We start from the raw sequence: 19,346 nt of genomic DNA, 5'->3' as shown, positions 1-19,346 counted from the left end.
TCCGACTAGGAACCATGAGGTTGCAGGTTCGGTCCCTGCCCTTGCTCAGTGGGTTAACGATCCAGCGTTGCCGTGAGCTGTGGTGTAGGTTGCAGACGCGGCTTGGATCCTGCGTTGCTGTGGCTCTGGCATAGGCCGGTGGCTACAGCTCCGATTCAACCCCTAGCCTGGGAACCTCCATATGCCACGGGAGCGGCCCAAGAAATAGCAACAGCAACAACAACAACAACAAAAGACAAAAAGACAAAAAAAAAAAAAGAAATTTGGAGTTGTTGGTCAAATTGTGCAAACTTCCAGTCATAAAATGAGTAAGTTCTGGTTATGTAATTACCACACATTGACTATAGTTGTCAATACTGTATTTTATCCTTGAAAGTTGCTATGAAAATAGAGCTTTAATGTTCTCACCATAACAATAACAAAATGGTAACTGTCTCATACGAAGATGTGTTGACTAACCTTATTGTGGTGAACATTTTATAATATATACATGTATCAAGTCATCACATTGTATACCTTACACTTATACAACATTATGTATGAATTAAGTCTCAATAAAACTGAAAAAAAGATGTAATGAGAATTCATGTTAGAAAAAAAAATCTGAACTTTAAATTCCTTATCCAACAACATAGATCCTAAATGGCACATTTCCGTTTTTAATTTACAATATTGTAAATGGAAACATTACATTCAATGAAGTGTCTAGATTACATCCAACTTACTTTTTGTTTTTTTAATTCTTGATGAATTTTACAATGAGGCAATAGGTCTAATTTTTTTTAAATGGGGCATTGATATTGAAACCCAGCTCCTGATCTCTGTTGACCAGCTGGGTTCAATACATATATATTCATCCCAGAAAATTGCTTAGCTTCAGGGAGGAAGAATCAGGTTCTAACCAAAGTAGAGCATGATATGGAGTTCCCTGGTGGCCTAGCAGTTAGGGATCCAGTGCTGTCACTGCTGTGGCCCAGTTTTGATTCCAGGAAGTTCTGCCTGCCTCAGGCACGGCCAAAAAAAAAAAAGAAAAAAGAAAAAAGAAAAAAAATCTAAGTAGAGCATGATAAAATGAGTGACTTCCTTGAAGAGCCTTGCCTTTTCTTCAGATGAAACATATTACAGTGTCTTGAAAAACTCTTTTCATTAATTTGTGCACCTATTTCTTTTGAGGTTGATGCTTCTGGAAGGAAAGTACAAAATGACAGTGTCTGAGAGCAGTGCTTTTAGCAAGATATTCCTGACCCAGTTAAAGATCTCAAATTTCAGGCAAAAACCCATGCTCCCAATTTCCTCAGCAGTTCTGACACATTTGAGTGAATTCATTACAATTTTTAAATCTTTCCCAATATAAAATATTATGAATATAAATGTATAATTTTTAGGTTTAACACAGTTGTCATACATTTTTTGTTTTTGTCATTCTTGCCATAGAAGGAATGGAAGCTGCTCTAGAAACCAGGCTGTTAAGATGGCCCTTTTTCAAATGTGTTAGCAAGTGTAATTGGTTCATATAAAAGAGGACATGGAATCTCACTGGCTGCCTTAGGAGGAAAGGGTGTATTATTAACATTTGAGAGGATAATAAGGGGTTTATCACGACTTCAAGTGTAACGAACACACAGAACATACCTTTTGACAGTCTGCATTCGAGTTCCAGCCATTGCAGGTTGTAGCTTTCTCACCCTTTCTTGAAAGGGTGCTGAGAAGTGACAGGGTTATCTCTCAGTCCTAGCACGTCCACCTTCTGGGGATTCCATAGATGTCTTTAGTGTCCATGTCACCCACCTCACCTGCTTCTAACTTCAGCTATACCTGTGTCACACAGTTCCTTGCACGCTCAAATACATCACAACAGTGTCTGTGTTCATTTCCTCAGACTGTAGTAACAAAATACCATGAACTGAGTGGCTTACATAGCAGAAATGTAATGTCTCACAGTTCTGGAGGCTAAAAACTCCATATCAAGGTGCTGACAGGCCACGCTCCCTCTGCAGGCGCTGGGGAGGGGTCTGTTCCAGGCTTCTCTCTTAGCGTCTGGCAGTTCCTTGGCTTGTGGCAACAGAACTTCAATCTTCACATGACATTCTCCTTGTGTGTTTACATCTGTGTCCAAATTTTCCCCCTTTTTCTCAGGATATCATATTAGATTAGGGTCTACCCTAATGATGTCATTTTAATTTGGTTACCTCTGTAAAGAACCTACCTTCAAATATTGTCACCTTCTGAGGTGATAGGGGGTTAGAGGTCCAACCACAAAGTTTGCTGGGGGAACACGGTTCCACCCATAGCAGCATCAAGCTTTAAACTCACATCTTGCTTTCTGTCTCAAAGCTGAAACTGTGGAAGTCAGCGAGGCTCAGAAGGTGAGCCTGCTGACACCCTTGGGTCAGTCCTCAATCTGTCAGGGGTGGGACCCAGTGGAAAAAATGCACCAACCTCCTCTCCTTTGGCTGGGTTATTCTGGCAGATATTCTGTCTTTCCTCAAAAGTCCCAATGAGACTGGGTCCTAATGGCTGCAATGGCAACTTCATTATGCACCCTGACCCCGCCTTGCTCCCCGGTCTCACTGTTCCCTTCTCTTACTACAACTTCTGGGGATCCCCTCTCAAATTATCGATACTCTGCTGAGGTGATCTCTTTGTCTCAGACTCTGCTTCTGGGGTCATCCTAACGGCTACTTGCTATTTTCGGTAAAGAAACTAAGTAATCCCCTGTAAGGTTGCGGCTCAAGTTATACGTGACAGTAGTGCCTGTGACTATGGTATTAACCACAAAAAAGTATATTTTTCTCGTCTTCATAAATGTGGCCTGTCTTGCTAGTATGATTATAGTAAACATATAGAAAATATAACTTTATTGCTGAAGAAACCTACCCCCATCTTGGCAGGTGAGAGAAACTGAAGCTCACAGAGTTTATTGATAATACAAGAAGTTAGAAGCAGAGTAAAGGCTAGAACCTCGATTCTCTGATATCTAATTAGCATTTTCCCTCACTACACGTTTAAGGCCTGTAGCCAGGAATACTTCATATGTTAATAAAGGTTGTTCCTTTTAGAGGGTATTTTACACGCTTTTAAGGTAATGGAGAATAAACTTCTTAAAGACAAGGAAGATTCCTATTTATATTTGTGACAAATGGGGTTAATGCCTTTTGGAGTCGCTGCTGGATATAGATATAATGTTAGCTCCATAATGGCACGAGTTTTTGTCTGGTGTGGTTTATTGGTATATCGCAAGAACTTAGAGTAGGCCATGACACATAGGAGGCACTTGACAGACATTTGTTGAGTGAACAAATGCCTAAAAGACAAGAAATAATTGTTTCTGTCTCCTTTGCCTTCTATTAGAGGGCCACCTAAAATCCATTAATAATGGCACAGTTATACATGTCACAGAATGTTGAAGATTGTTTATATACATCCATGATCTAATTTAATCTTCACAATATCCCTGTAAGGTAGGGAAATGGAGCATAGAGGAGCTTCAAAGTTATTCAGCAGCACAGAGCTAATGATTGGCTCAACCATATCTTGATCATGTGGCCTCTGATTAGCATCACTTAGATAACTGCAGTGTTAACGCTATAGAAAATGAGGGCACCACGAGCTTTAGTCTCTACTCATAAATTAAGCAATCATCTTGCAAACATCGTAACTGAAAGGCGAAAGAATCAGTCCAAGCTATTTCTAAACATTAAATCTGATGGAGAGTGATGACTCATCATAAGACCAGAAAGAACATTTATTTCTCCCTGTTGGCTTGTTGCAAGTCTGCTGGGAGTGAATTTTATTAAAGGGAAATTACTTTCACTGTCATAATTCCTTATGTTATTAAGCATCATTACTAATTGTTTTTTTTTTTTTTTGGCTCAGTTTATTTTTTTCTGAGGAAATAATGTTCTTCTGAACAATGGCAAGCAAATAAAATCTCCTCCTTGTGAAATGTCAGCTCTCTTTCAAAAAAAAGCGGGGGGGGAGTTCCCATAGTGGCTCAGCAGTAACAAGCCAGACCAATATCCATGAGGATGCGGGTTAGATCCCTGGCCCCACTCAGTGTGTTAAGAATCCAGTGTTGCCGTGAGCTGTGGTGTAGGCCGCAGACATGGCTGGGATCTGGTGTTGCTGTGGCTGTGGTGTAGGTCAGCAGCTATAGCTCCAATTTGACCCCTAGTCTGGGAACTTCCATATGCTGTAGATCCAGCCCTAAAAAGACTATATATAGTCTATATATATATATACACCTCAGCTTTCTTCGTCAGACTGAGACAATATATTCCAGAGGTTAAGTCAAGGGCTCTGCGTCAACTGTGTAGCTTTGATGAATTCCTTACCCACTCTGAATTCCAGGTTCTACATCTGTAAGATGGGATCAAAAGAGAACTCAGCTTATAGTGTTGTGGTATTAAATGAAATACTGAAACCAAAATACTTTACACAGGTCCTGGCTCTAAATGTAAATGCTCAATAAAATGTTGCCACCACCACTACCATGTTCATATTGAAGAAAAGTCCTTTTTCAATGGCGTAATACCATTATTTGTTTGAAGAAAGATTGCCTTTGCTAGGGTATGGATGATTTCTCTGGGTCTGCAGATACAACATAGAAAGTGAAACTTCCCAAGATGAATTGTGTTCCTTCTTATGTGATTTAGGGCCTCATCATCCCTTACAATTATGCTCTCCAACATGGTAGCCACTAGCCACATGTTTTGGGCCCTCCAAATATAGCTAGTGTAACTGAGGAACTGAATTTTTAATTTTAATTAATTTTCATGTGTATCAGTCGAAACTTAAAAAGCTGCTTGTGGCTAGTGACAATCAGACTGGACAGCATTGTGTTTCATCATGCTGGAGTTGGAACTTGGCAAATCTTTGCCATCCGATGCCCTATTAGGCTCTGCCAGTAGAGGGCACTAAAGAGACCCTTCAAAGTTGGGAGGAAAAGGGATCTGTTCCTTCTAGTCCACTTTCATTCCTTGTCAGTTAGTGTCACCACAGCAGTGGTTCTTCACTCCAACAGTGGCAGTCGGTTTCAATATTTGCCACACTCCCAGAACTAGCCCATTTTACCCCTCAGAGATAGCAGGGCAGTACTCACCCTTTACACCCATGCCCCCGGGTCTGGGCTCCAATTCCATGGGCTCTTCCTCCAAACTTTAAGTTCTGGTGACTCTTACCTTTTATATGGGGACAGGTTGCTGCTTTAGTTTTCTCTTTTTGTCTTACTGTTTCTCTGACAGCAGTTCAGTCAGTTCTCTACATTAAATCTTTTCATTTGCAGTACCTGGCATGGTATCTGTTTTCTTGCCTGGACCATGACACCAGCTTCCTACAATCTCAGTCCACATGGAGTATATTCCCGCTACTTTAGCCCAATGAAGCTCCAGGCCCACAACTTCACCTAGAACTTCACCTGTGACACAGGCTAGGCAGATTTTCCTTTTCTGCTAATTCTTAACCTCACCTTTTAGCCAAAAAGTTTTAAGGTTTATTTTAGCCATACCACCTTCAACTTCAGTTTCAGTTGCTTTTCTCACTGGATCTCAGTTTTTACTCTTATGTTAATTTTCCATTTCCTTTAAATTGGGTTTTTAATTAGTATTATTATTTTTGCTTTGTCTTTTGGTTTTCTTCTATCTTATTCTCAATTTCCTCATTTAAAATCTCAGCTATTTCATTTATATTTCCTTTCTGTTATTTATTCTGATGGGTATATTAAAAAAACTTTAAAAGGAACAAATTTATTTTTAATTTATCGATTTAAGTTTCTTTGCTTCTTTTTCTTTATTTTGTTTTGTATATGCTTAAATTTTTAAAAAAACATGTAACATGTAGCACGTAACATATTCATATAACATAAAATTTACCATCTTAACATTTTTAAGTGCCCAGTTCAGAGGTATTAAATACATTCACATTGTTGTGCAACCACCACCGCCATCCATCCCTGTAACTCTTTTCATCTTGTAAAACTGAACCTCTATACCCATTAGACAATAACCCCCTTTCTCCCCGCCTGCCCCCACCTCTTGGCAATCACCATTATATTTTCTATCTTTACGGTTTTGCCTGCTGTAGGTACCTCATATAAATGGAATCATACAGTATTTGTATTTTTGTGACTGGCTTATTTCTTTCAGCATAATATCCTCAAGGTTCATCCATATTGTGACATATTACAGAACTTCCTTCCTTTTTAAGGCTGAATAATATTCCATTGTGTGTTTATCCATTCATTTTTTGATGGACACATGGGTTGGTTCCACATTTTAGCTATTGTGAGTAATGCTTCTAGGAACATGGATGTACATCATAGAAGTTTTAAATGACTTTTCATGACAAAAGCAGACACTGAGTCCCCAGAGATAATGCTTTAAATGCTGAGAAAAATGGAGGTTTTCTTTCCTCTCACTTCCTGGCATTTACTTCTCTAACTCCCCCTAATGGATCTCCCAGCCTGGGTGAGGCATGTTCTACCAAGAAGTTCACCAGGTAGTTACAGAGTCCATATAAAAGTTACCTCTCCTTGGAGTCACAGTCCTCATTTTGCCTTTGACCCATTTTCTTCATTCAAATATTTTGCATGCTGACATTTCACACCATTCAAGTCATTGGGCTCTAAATCCATGATCTATCAAATATATTATCATTGGATTCTGGACAAATCCTTCTGGCATCACAAACCTGGAGAAGTTGGTACTAAGGAGGTGGCAGCCAGGGTATGGCTATCTCATGGTGTTCTTAGGTGGTAATGAACTTCCTTCTTTTTTTAGGGCTGCACATGCAGCATATGGAGGTTCCCAGGCTAGGGGTCGAATCACAGCTACAGCTGCCAGCCTGCACCACAGCTCATGGCGAAACTGGATCCACGACTCACCGAGCGAGGCCAGGCATCAAATGTGCCTCCTCATGGCTACTAGTCGGATTCGTTTCTGCTGTGTCATGATGGGAACTCCCAGTAATGAACTTCTCGATACCACTAGAGAACCCATAAGAGATTATGTTGCTGCTTCTCTGCTTCTTGGACAATTTTACCCAGTCTGCTTCCTGCCTACTTATTACAAGGCTCTTTCTCTTCTCACTTTCTCTCTCTCTTTTTTTTTTTGCCCCACGTGCAGGGCCTGCCAAAATTCCCGGGCCTGAATTGAACCCGTGCCGCAGCGGTAACCAGAGCCGCAGCAGTGACAGTGCCAGATCTTTAACCTGCTTATGCCACCCGGGGACTGTAACCTCTCCTCACTTTCTTATCAGGGACATGGAAAGACTCATTCAAGGTACACTTTTCCTCAGCTCCCTTCCCTTGCCACAAAGGCCAAAGAGAGACTAGGTGAAACAGGCATTAGCACCAATAGGAGTTTAAAAATAGTTTGTTTCCTTTTGGAGAGGTTCTTTGGCTTGTCAGATTCCATTCTTGGCAACTGATGACAAGGTTGCTTCTGTGTCTTGGCTATTGTAAACAGTGCTACAGTGAACATGAGGATGCATGTATCTTTTTGAATCAGAGCTTTCATCCTTTCTGGATAAATGCCCAGGATGGGGATTGCTGGATCATATGGTAGTTCTATATTTAGTTTTTTTAAGGACCGTCCACACCATTCTCTGTAGTGGCTGCACCAGTTTACATTCCCACCAACATTGTAGGAGGGTTCCCTTTTCTCCACAACCTCTCCATCTTTTGTTATTTGTAGACTTATTAATGATGGCCATTCTGACCAGTGTGAGGTGATACCTCATTGCAGTTTTCATTTGCATTTCTCTAACAATTAGTGACGTTGAACATCTTTTCATGTGCCTGTTAGCCATTTTTTGTCTTCTTTGAAGAAATGTCTATTCAGGTCTTCTGCCCATTTTTTGATTGGGCTGTCTTTTTGCTATTGAGTTGTATGAGCTGTTTGTATATTTTGGATATTGAGCCTTTTATACTCTTCCCTTTCGGGTCAAAATCTCTTCTCACAAATATCCCCCTGCTTTTTGCTCTTATAATTTAATAAATTCCTCAGGGTCTCCCTTCCCTAGTTTGGTTCCACCCTCAGCTTTTCCCCCAATGTACACTGGAGTATGACTGTGGTTACTGACGGAGTGACAGTGACTGGTGGGCTACAAAATATTAATTTTGTTCCATGAGAGCACAGGCCAGGAAATAAGAGTTTCTCTAAGCAAGGGGAGAGGAACTGCTCTGCAGATACAGGCGGCCCAGTAGAAAGCACTTCATGGGAGGGTTGGGGGTTGAGGGTACTCCTCAAAGTGTTCCAGATGTTTCCAGTCAAATTGCTGGAATTGCACTTTTTCTAGGTCCCTGCCTTCACTTACATCAAAAATGTGGCAAGGCTGTGAATCCAACTGACACTATAATTCAGCAAAAGCAAACTTGGATTTGATCAGACTCAAAGTCTGAGTTAGATTTGGGGATATTTTACTTTTACTGCTCTAAGAGAGACACTGTTTTAAGCATGTTATAGAAAATCTTTGATTTTAATCTATGCCTGGAGGTGAAAGCTCAGGTATATGAGGTTTTTGTTCTCCACGCTTTAAGTTGGCCACTGCCATCAGGAGCAGCCTCCCATCCTTCAGAGGGTCCTGTCTGAGGCACATTCTACCAGTGTCTCGGAGGGTCCCCAGTGCGATAGACCCCAGCTGCTCTCAATAATGGATACAGGTCCATATCCTTTGTTAAAGGTTTTTTCTATTCCAGTCAGTCTCTCTCTCTCCATGTTCCTTCTTTTTTTTTTTTTTTTTTTTTTTTTGTCTTTTTGCCATTTCTTGGGCCGCTCCCACGGCATATGGAGGTTCCCAGGCTAGGGGTCTAATCAGAGTTGTAGCTGCCAGCCTACGCCAGAGCCACAGCAACACAGGATCCGAGCCTACACCAGAGCCACAGCTACTCGGGATCTGAGCCGCGTCTGTGACCTACATCACAGCTCACGGCAACACTGGATCATTAACCCACTGAGCAAGGGCAGGGACCGAACCCGCAACCTCATGGTTCCTAGTCGGATTCATCAACCGCTGCACCACGACGGGAACTCCATGCTCCTTCATTCTTGCTTCCTAGGAATAAACCCCCTGCACCCCCAAGCCCTTGCCTCTGTTTGGAGGGAACCCAAAACTGGGACACTGGGTTCTTGAACCAGACCCCACCCCACTACCTATGTTTATACAGCCCACTCATGAACAGAGAATGATTTTCATATTTTCAAATGATTGAGAAAAATCAAAATCAAAATGTTGTGTGACACATGAGAATTATATAAAAATCAAATTTCAGTATCTGTAAAGTTTTATTGGAACACCGCTATGCCTATTTTATGTATTATGTCCAGCTGCTTTTGCAGTGCAGGGCAGGGTTGAGTCATTGTGACAGAAACCATCTTGCTTCCAAAACCTCAAATAATTACTATCTAACTCTTTAGAGTAAAAGCTTGCTGACCCATGGATCTGGGCCATACATGTGCTACTAAAATTGAATTGTAACATTATTGAGTATAGGCTAAAATCTAACCTTCTATGCTATATCACAATCTTTTCTTTCAGAGTATTTTAGGCATTTTAAAAGTTTAGCAGAATTTCTACCCAATTATCATTAATAAGTTTCTTTTTAGACCTCAGAACTGGTTATATGTATAGAACACAGAGTTTAAAAAAACAGAAAGTGAGTATAATATTTAACTTTAATATTTACTTTTTAGATAATCTTTTAACTGCTTGGCACATAGCAGGGAGGTAGGGAATATTTAATAATAAACGAAAAATGACCATATTTTTCTGAAATACCAAGTAGTTCTCCTGTTTCATGTTAGAAATTTAACTTGTTATAGAGAGAAGTGTTTCATTTTGAAAATAAGTGGTCTCAGGCCACAGGGAAGCAGGTCTCCTTTTTATCGTTGGCTGTAACCATGGTTCAAAGTCATTTGATCTATCCATTTATATCTAGAGCACAGAGCCCCTTTGTACACAGAGAGTAATCAACACCTAAGAATTTTTCAATTTCCTTTATTACATTTTGCTATACTTGCAAGTTTCCCATGACTTAGTAACGCACTTGGAAGATAGCCAAAAAAATTACGTTTAGTATCAACTACGGTTTATTAATATAGCGGATTCTATTTCATGTGGCATGCCCTCCCTTACTGAAAAAAATCCTTAATAGTTTTTCATTGCATGCTGGCTGCATCCAAATGCCTTAGACTCACCCTGGGGGCAGCCTGTCTCGCTGGCCTTGTCTCCTACTATCCTCCAGTTAAACGTCCTCCTACTCTCAGAAGCATATGCCCAACCCTCGTGCCCTCTACACCATCTCTTCTTTTTTTTTTCTTTTTTGGCCACCCCACGGCATATGAAGTTCCTGGGCCAGGGATCAGATCTTCAGATCTGAGCTGCAGTTGTGACCTAGGCTGCAGCTGCGATGTTGCTGGATCCTTAAACCATTGTGCCAGGCTGGGAATCAAACATGTCCCTGCACCCCAGTCACACCGCTGGTCCCCTTGCGCCACAGTGAGAACTCCCACACCATCTCTCATGCATTAGGTGCCCTGAGAAGCAGATGTGGAGACCAGGATTTGTGTGCAGGTCGTTTCTTAAGGGAGTGTTCTTGGAGAGAAGGGTGCGGAAGTGGAGTGAGTGGGAGAGGGAAGGGTGGGATTGCAGGTGAGCTCCCACAGAGGGTCCTTTAGCGTCAGCCGCAGCCGGTGTGTTATTTCTCAGCCTCTGTCTTGCCGTGAGGAGCAGGACCTGGACTTTTATACTCTCTGGGCCCTGAGTCACTGGCTGAGGGCTTCTTAGAGGCAAGTAGCATCCCAGGCACTATGGGCTTTCTGTGCAGGTGGGAATAGTGGCACTAGGCATCTAAGGGCTTCTTCTAAACAAAGTCATGGGTACAAGCCATTATAAGCAGAATCCCCCAGAAGTTAGGGAAGGGTGCACAGGAGTGGTAAGAGGGATCTTGGTTTCTATTTTTTTTTAATAATTCACTGAATTTTATTATATTTATAATCGTACAACCATCATCACAACCTAATTGTTTCTATCACGTCGTCTCCTCTAGCATGTGCTTGCCACATGGCATGTACCACCTTCTACTTCCAAATACCATGGGAAGGAAGGTGTCCTGGAAGGGAACCTGGGCTCCCTACCCACCCAAGGAACCTTGGCCATATGTCTGAACTTCTCTTGATCTCTTAGGCTGGGCCTCTTTAAATGAGCTTAGTTCCACGTACCTCAGAGGAATACCCTGCCAATTAAAGAAACTACCCAGGAAACTAACATATAAGAGATCTTCCACACATGTCAAATCTGAAATTGTCCCCATTTGGCCAATCTCTGCCAACTCCTTGCTCTCTTCATCATTGTCTAGAATCACTCTCTACTCTGTGACACATGGGATGAATTAGGAGCTTCTCTCTTTAGTACAGTTAAGCACTGTTATTACCTGTGATGCAGCCTCTGTAGTTGGGTTATGCAGAACTTCCCAACGTCACTTGACATTTTGGACTGGAAAATCCTTTGTAATGAGTGTGGCTGCCCTGTGCACTGTAGAATTTTTAGAAACATCCTTGATCTCTACCCAGTACATCCTAGTAGCACTGCCTCAAATTGTGACAACCAAAAATGTAATCAGGCATTGCCAGATGTCACTTGGTGAGCAAGATCATTCCTGGTTGAGAAGCACCTGATTAAAGAAACTCCTAGGAGCTGTGCAAAGTTGATTTCAATCTTGGAAATCATGTAGGTTGAGTGTCAGTACCTTTTCAACAGTACCGTTTAAATGTTAGAAATATTTTCCCTCCTTGCCCCCCTTTAAATAATATAACTTTTCTTGTATTTTTTTGTGTTTTGGTCGTTTCTGTTTAGCTTTGCTTTGTTTTGGACACTGGGCAAGGTGAAAGGGAGGAAGCTCACATATTCCATATTCAGGAATTTGAGGAGCCACGCTTCAAACAACATGGTTTCGAAGTTCCAGAGAGCTCATATATATTGTACCTCAGTCTCTGAAGGAGCCAGGGTTTGAATGCCAGCTGCCTCACCAGTCCAGTGTTTGAGAAGCAGCTGTTGACAGACTATGATATTGAGTAATGATTGATTATATCCTAGATAACGTTTTATTGGGGGCAGGAAGAATAGAATGAGTGTTACTGGGTAAGACAGGATGTGCCAATCTCTTATCTAGAAGAAACAATCGACAGTGTTTTGTGACCGCAATTCTAATGAGGCATATTTAGGAATGAATGTTTCCGTACAAAATGCCGTCCAATAATCTTATCTTTATGTGACCTGTGGGTGTCACTTTCAACTTGTTTCAGTCATCCTTGTCAAAGAGAAAGCCAGAGTAATTGAAATCATCAAATTACTATAATTGCGACTTTATACTAATCCACTAATTATCCCCTTAATTCAGTTTTCACCACTGAATATTTATATCTCTATTAGGAGCGGATAGAAGTGGAAAAAAATATTGAGTATTGCAAATTGTAATCTCAGGAATTGGAACAGGTACAAAATCATTACTTTCTCATCATAGAAAAATAATTTACTGTTTTTAAGCATTCCCAAAGTGATGATAGGTAACTGCTGAGATACTGCTCCCAGCAGGTGCCCTAATGGGTGGATCCCAGGGAAAAACCAACTAATTTACACTCTAAGCAGACCTTCTTTTAAGAGAGGCTTTTGAATCTTTTTCATTTGGTTTGGTAAAAGCTTTAAGTATTTTAGCATTATAATGTTTGGTTTTACTTTTGTAAACCTGCTTTTAGACCCGGCAATTCCTGGCCAGGCTCCTGAAACAACCTATTCTTACTTGCAGTAAAGCTGGGAGATCATCAGAGAGCAGGAGAGAGGGCCAGCGTCGCCCAGCCACTCTGCACTAAGTACCCTGAATCCATCTCACCTGAGGACCCAGGAGTCCTCCTTCCTGCCTCCCTCTTTCTACTTCTTTTTCCACCCTATTCCTGGCTTCGTCCCTCTGACTGCCCCAAAGCCTACCCAGTGTGGCCCAGAGGCAGGTCTTCACCCCTTGTGTACCTTGTAGCAAGTCCCATTTGGCTCTGAATCCCTGCTGGGTTCAGTGTGGCAAGCCTACAGAATAAATGCCCCCCTTCCTTGCTAAGGGCCATCAGTTCTCACAGCTTTACTTTGCTGTTTCCTTATGAATAACTATTTTAGTCTGGTTAAGTGGTTATCAGACTTTATTTTAGCAGCCACTTACTTCCCTCAGATAAAAGCATCTTAACAGCGCCTATTTGTGAAACAAACACTTGTGCCATTGCTTTTGGAGAACCAGGGAGGGGTGTGGCTGGTCTGTCTTCTCTGCTCCCCTCAGACCGTCCTTAGATTGGACCGTCCTTAGATACCATTCAGTATCATTCACAAATCACTGGTCTAGTCCAGCCTCCTTATTTTACAAACAAGGAATTTAGTCCCCAGTAGCTGCAGGCGCGAGTTCCAAGTTTCATTGCTTGTTTCTGACAGAGCCAGGATTTGAACTGGCCTGGCACTCTTTCCCCAGTGGTCCATCCAAGTCTTGTGGCCAGATATCCAGCATATAGATGTTCTTGACAGTTTGAAGCAGGTAGCCATTTTGCCCCAGGCTCAGTCTGAACTATTTGCCTTATCATTGTTGAGCTGAAAAGCATTCTGAAAAGATATTCCATCCAAGCTGGGGATACGTAGCTTCTCCCATGACGAGCGAACCTCTTCTTTTTTTTTTTTTTTTTTTTTTTTTTTTGACCTGTGACCACGGCATGCAGAAGTTCCCTGGCCAGGGATCGAACCCGCGCCATAGCAGTGCCAATGCTGGATTCTTAACTGATAGGCTACCAGGGAACTCCAGCTGTCTTTTCATTTCCACCTTTCTTGCAGTTGCAGGTCCCCAGAGTCCTCCGCCCCATGGTTTTGAGAGCTATCAGGATATATAAAACGTTCTCACAGACAAATCACTAGTTGTGTCCCCGCTCCTCTGAGGATCCCTAGCAGGCCTCTGGATCTCAGGCTCTGCCCTTCCCAGCTGAGTTTGTGGCCATGGTGGCCTGTCCACCGTGTGCTGCTGCCCTTGCCTGGAGATGCGGTGTGAAGTGCATGCAGACTCTCTCTGTTCTCCTTTCTTCTGTGTAGTAGCTTCTTGTGCGCTGGAACTTTACAGAGATTGAATGAATGTGACCAGCCGCCTTCCATCAGGCACAGACATTTGTCCAGTAGTAGATGCTGGGTAGAGAGATTGCTCTAAGTAATGGATTTCAGGTGGGATTCAAAATAGTCCCTTGGCAACCACAAGTCTGTTCTCTATGTTTGTGGGTCTGTTTCTGTTTTGTAAATAGGTTCATTTGTGTCATATTTTAGATTCCACAGAAGTGATAGCCTATGGTATTTGTCTTTCTCTGTCTGACTTACCTCACTTAGCATGAGACTCTCCAGTTATATCCATGTTGCTCCAAATGGCATTATTTCATTCTGTTTTATGGCTGAGTAGTATTCCATTGTATATATGTACCGCAACTTCTTAATCCATTCATCTGTCCATGGACATTTAGGTTGTTTCCATGTCTTAGTTATTGTGAATAGTACTTCTATGAACATAGGGGTGCATGTATCTTTTTGAATGAAAGTTTTGAGTTTGGGGTTGGTAGATGGAAAATATTACATGTAGACTGGATAAGCAATGAGGTCCTACTGTAGAGCACAGGGAACTGTATCCAATATCTTGGGATAGAACGTGATGGAAAATAATATGAGAAAAAGAATATATATGCGTAGGACTGGGTCACTATGCCATACAGCAGAAATTGACGCAATAGTGTAAATCAACTACACTCTAATAAAAATAAAATTAAAAAACCAAAATAGCCCCAACCCTCTGATTGCTATAACCAGGTATCTGGGTCAAGCTGGTTATGCAGGATTTTTTTGTTTTGTTTTAAGACATTCTGTCCCAGGAGGCACCTTAATTTCACAAACAAACAAACCAAAAATGGGTTTTCTGGCAGACTCAAGCCACTGGACCCACAGGTATGTCCAGACAGTCTCAGTTCCCTTGGTAACCAGGAGACGTTCCAGCTGCAAGTCTACTGTGCTGTAAAGAGTAATTCTCCCAGCTTAGGATGTTTCTACCAGTGGGCCTCTTTCTGAGCCCACTGAACTATTCTGGAATAGATCTCTTCCTTTCCCTCCTGCTTCCTCCCAGCACCAGGATTCCCAAGTGTCCTCCTAATGCCACGTGCACTCAGCCTAGCTCTTCTGAGGGTCCCCTGCTCCATCCACACTGAGTGGCCACACGTGGATTGTGTTGAAAGAGTGAGGTGGGCAGGGAAGGGTTGATAGTAGGAAAATCTGCAAGTATAGAAAAGAGAGGTCTATGTTAATTAGTGCTAAAGAAGAGTTTGCAATTGATTAGGGCTTTTATATACATTCCAGTCACTTAACAACCTTGGGAGCTGAGCATTGTTATCCTTATAAGGTTTTAATTTCTTTGAGATTACGGTGCCAGAAAAATGCTCTATGTCCTCAGAGGAACTGATGTTCACTCTCCTTAATGAAAACTGAATATATGTAACCTCATTTTCCCCTTCCTGCCTTGGCTTCTAGGAACCTCCTATTCTAATGTGGCAAATAGTAAAGGCTGTGATAATCACCCTTTCTGATTAGAGTGCTTTCTTTCTTTTTTTTTTTTTTGTTCCTGATTCTCCCTAGATCCCCTTCTTCTCTTTTATATTTTCATTCATTCATTCATTTCTTTGTTTTCTCATATATACCCTCTTTCAAAATATTTGAAACAGATTATGAAAGCTTATAGCACGTGCTACCAAAATAGAAAGATTGGATGAAATGCATGGAAATAACAAAGTGGACATAGAAGAAGGTCCCAAAAGGAAATGTTCTAGTTTATATATAATATGGAGGCATGGCCAGGGCTTTAAGAATCCGTTCCTTAGCTACCCGTGAAAGGATAGGAAGGAAAATATGTATTGGGACATTTGTACTCTTCCTCTGAGTTATATACTTCCCATGAATCATAGGAAGGTTTTTTCTATTCCTAGGTTCTAAAGAAATTTGTCCATTTTTTCCCTCTAGTACTTTAAAGATTTCAGAATTTTACCTGTAAGTCACTGATACATTTGGACTTGATTTTGGTGCACAATATGATGTGTGGAGCCAACTTCATCTTTGTCCACAGAGCTACCCAGTTGTCCGTCTACCACTGATTAAAAAATCCAAGTTTACCCAACACGTTTCAGATGCCCCCTCTAGCATATGCTAAATCCCCTGTGTTTTTTTTTTCCCTATAATTCTAGGCTATTCAGTTACATTGGCATTTCTAGTTGGGCACTAATTCCGTGTTTTTAAATTATTGTGCCATTATAAATATGTTTTAATTCCTAATAGCACTTGTTATTCTTCATTGCTTTTATTGTTTTATTGTTTTTCAGGTGTTTGCCAAACTATTCTCATCTATTTTCTCATTTGGCTTTACAGTCAGCTTGTGTAATTCATTGACAAAAAATATTTGCATTCATTGGGATCTCATTAAATTTATAAAACACAATTTAAAAATTTTAATGGTGGCTTTTTTTTTTAATGTCTTTTCTAGGGCCGCACTCATGGCATATGGAGGTTCCCAGGCTAGGGGTCTAATCGGAGCTGTAGCCGCCGGCCTACACCACAGCCACAGCAATGTGGCATCGGAGCCACATGTGCGACCTACACCACAGCTCACGGCAACACCGGATCCTTAGCCCATGGAGCGAGGCCAGGGATTGAACCCGCAACCTCATGGTTCCTAGTTGGGTTCATTAACCATTGAGCCATGATGGGAACTCCCAATGGCAGCTTAATATTCTTTTATATTGCTATACCCTAATTTATCATACTGTTATTGCTATTTTGGACATTTAGGATGTAGGCATTGATTGTTTTGTCAGATCTTTATCTGTCCTCCTCCTTTTGGGTAATTGCTCCTATCTCTGTCTAATCATATGATTTGGTTGAGGGCCATTAAACAAAGAACCTCATCACACCCTGGTAGTTGCTTCAGCAGATGGATCTGTGACTGAGGTCAGGTCAGTCAGACTCTTTTTGAACTCTAATCCCAGGCTCTCCAATGGGAGCCCAGAGTTGTAGGCAAGGGTAATTTCACTTCACAGAGGACGCAGCAAGAGAAAGCTGACACCTGCTGAGCTGGAGGTGGCATGGACCTCCAGTTTTAGGTATCTCTAACTGGAAGCACACTCTTGCTGGTTATAAGAGCCAAGAAATCCCATTTTGCTAAAGCGATCCCCCCCCACCCTGCCAACTTTATTGTGGTATCATTGACAAATAAAAATTGAATGTATTTATGATATACAATGTAATGATTGAATATGCATACACACTGTGAAATGATTACCACAATTAATTAACACATCCATCACCTCACATAGTTATCATTTGTGTGTGTGTGTGTGTGTGTGTGTGGTTGGAACACTTAAAATTTATTCTCTTAGTGAATTTGAAATATATAGTACATTATTATTAACTCTAGTCATTGTGCTGTACATTAGATCCCTAGAACTTATTCATCTTATACTGAAAGTTTGTACTCTTCGCCCATCATCTACCCCTCTGCTCACCCCCTGGCAACTACTCTTCTACCCTCTGTTTCTGAATTTGACATTTTTAAAGTCCATATATGTGAGACTATTCAGTATTTCTCTTTCTGTGTCTCTGTGTCTGGCATATTTCTCTTAGCATAATGTCCTCCAGATTCATCCATATTGTCAACCAGATGGCAGAATTTCCTTCTTTTTAATGGCTAGATAATATTACATTGTGTGTATATAACACATGTGCTTTTTTTCATTCATCAGTTGATGGACAATTAGATTGCTTCCATATCTTGGCTATTGTGAATAATGCTGCAATGGATATGGAAGTGCTAGTATCTAAAGATACTGATCTCACTTCCTTTGGATATATGCCGAGGAGTGGGATTGCTGGATCGTAGAGTGGTTCTATTTTTAATTTTTTGAGGAATCTCCATGCTCTTCTCCCTTGTTGCTGCACCAGTTGAAATTCTCACCAACAGTGCATAGTGATCCCTTTTCTCTACACTTTTTCCAACTCATCTCACCTTTTTGGTAGTGACCATTCTAGCAGGTTTGAGGTGATAGAAAGATAGTTTTTCTTGAAGTAGTGCTGAGCAATAGAAAAGCTATTCTTCTTCCCTCCCGCCCTCCCTCCCTCCTTCCTTCCTCCCCCCCATGCCCTTGTATAGATGTGAGGGTCTTAGTATTGAGTATCAAATTGCAGAAATGGCATTTCCATGGGTGTCTCCTTCTCCTGTTCCTCCACATACGCTGCACATCAGCCAGACTGCTTAATGACTTTGCCTTTCTTGCCTTTGAAACCTCTTCCAAGACTCCCGAATCTTCTCATTTTCTGCTTTGAGTAGCACTATTATGATACTTCAACTTTCCTAAGAGTACATTCAGAGCACGCACAGACCCTCATGTTTGTTTGTTCAGACTTTCTTCTCAGCTGAAGTTTTCTGCAAGGCACATGTATATCCTAGAACTACCTCTTCAATCATCACTGAAGTTTTGGGTTTTACTCAATTGCTATTTTTTAAAACACTTTTTAACCTCTTCATAAATTACCATATGCTCTCTGAGATTAAAGACAATTGAAGGGGAATTAATGAAAACACACTTTGCTAGCTAGTGTCACACATTTGCCCAATGATACATTCTTCATTGAGCCTATAGCCTTGTGATACTGCCCTTTGAATATTTGCCTGAAGAAAATTACCCACTACTGGGATTATACAAAGCTTTGATTGTTAAGTCAGCAGGGTTTTGCTTCATTTTTTTCATTGTTTTTTCCTCACATTTAGTATTAACTCAAAATTTGATGTTTTTAGAGGGAAGCACACAAATTTGATTCATTTTCCACATTACTTCCAGGTGCTTACTAATTTATTTAATGGTTGAATGGATTTTCTTATACACATTAGTTTTCTCAAAGCACCTGGCACAGTGAAGCACTCAATAAAAATTTATTGAATGTACAAATAGATATATGAATATATGAATGAATATGGATTGAATAAATAAAAGTGTGTAGAATAGATCAGTGAATCTGAATGTTTTCAAGGAAGAAATTTTCTAGGTACTAGAGAATTACATGGTCTGACCTGTCAATATAACATATAGTTCATCTCTATCTCTCTTGAGCAAGATTTCTCAACCTTGGCATGGAAGACACTTGGGGTCAGATAATTCTTTGATGTGTGGGGCTGTTCTGTGCATTGAAAAATGCTTAGAAGAGGAGTTCCCATTGTGGCCCAGTGGTAATGAACCTGACTAGTATCTATGAGAATGTGG

The 19,346-nt window shown here is 41.0% G+C and overlaps 1 protein-coding gene across 45 annotated transcripts in view; it reads left to right on the top strand.

Moving 5' to 3' along the window:
- FANCB (FA complementation group B) overlaps positions 1 to 19,346 on the top strand; it is a 742,096-nt gene that overhangs the window by 70,966 nt on the left and 651,784 nt on the right. For 29 of the 45 annotated variants that reach the window (XR_014835726.1, XR_014835725.1, XR_014835754.1 and 26 more), the window contains one exon: positions 7,122 to 7,277. The exons of the other annotated variants lie outside the window; for them this stretch is intronic. The gene's annotated coding sequence lies outside the window, so the exon portion shown is untranslated. The remainder of the gene's footprint in view (positions 1 to 7,121; positions 7,278 to 19,346) is intronic. 45 annotated transcript variants of the gene reach the window in all.

Source organism: Sus scrofa, chromosome X (assembly GCF_054392235.1).
Source record: "Sus scrofa isolate SSC_HxYL_T2T_F1_AM1 chromosome X, Sscrofa_HxYL_maternal_Yorkshire_Landrace_v2.0, whole genome shotgun sequence".
Lineage (NCBI taxonomy): Eukaryota > Metazoa > Chordata > Mammalia > Artiodactyla > Suidae > Sus > Sus scrofa.
This window is presented reverse-complemented; position numbering and strand designations above follow the sequence as displayed.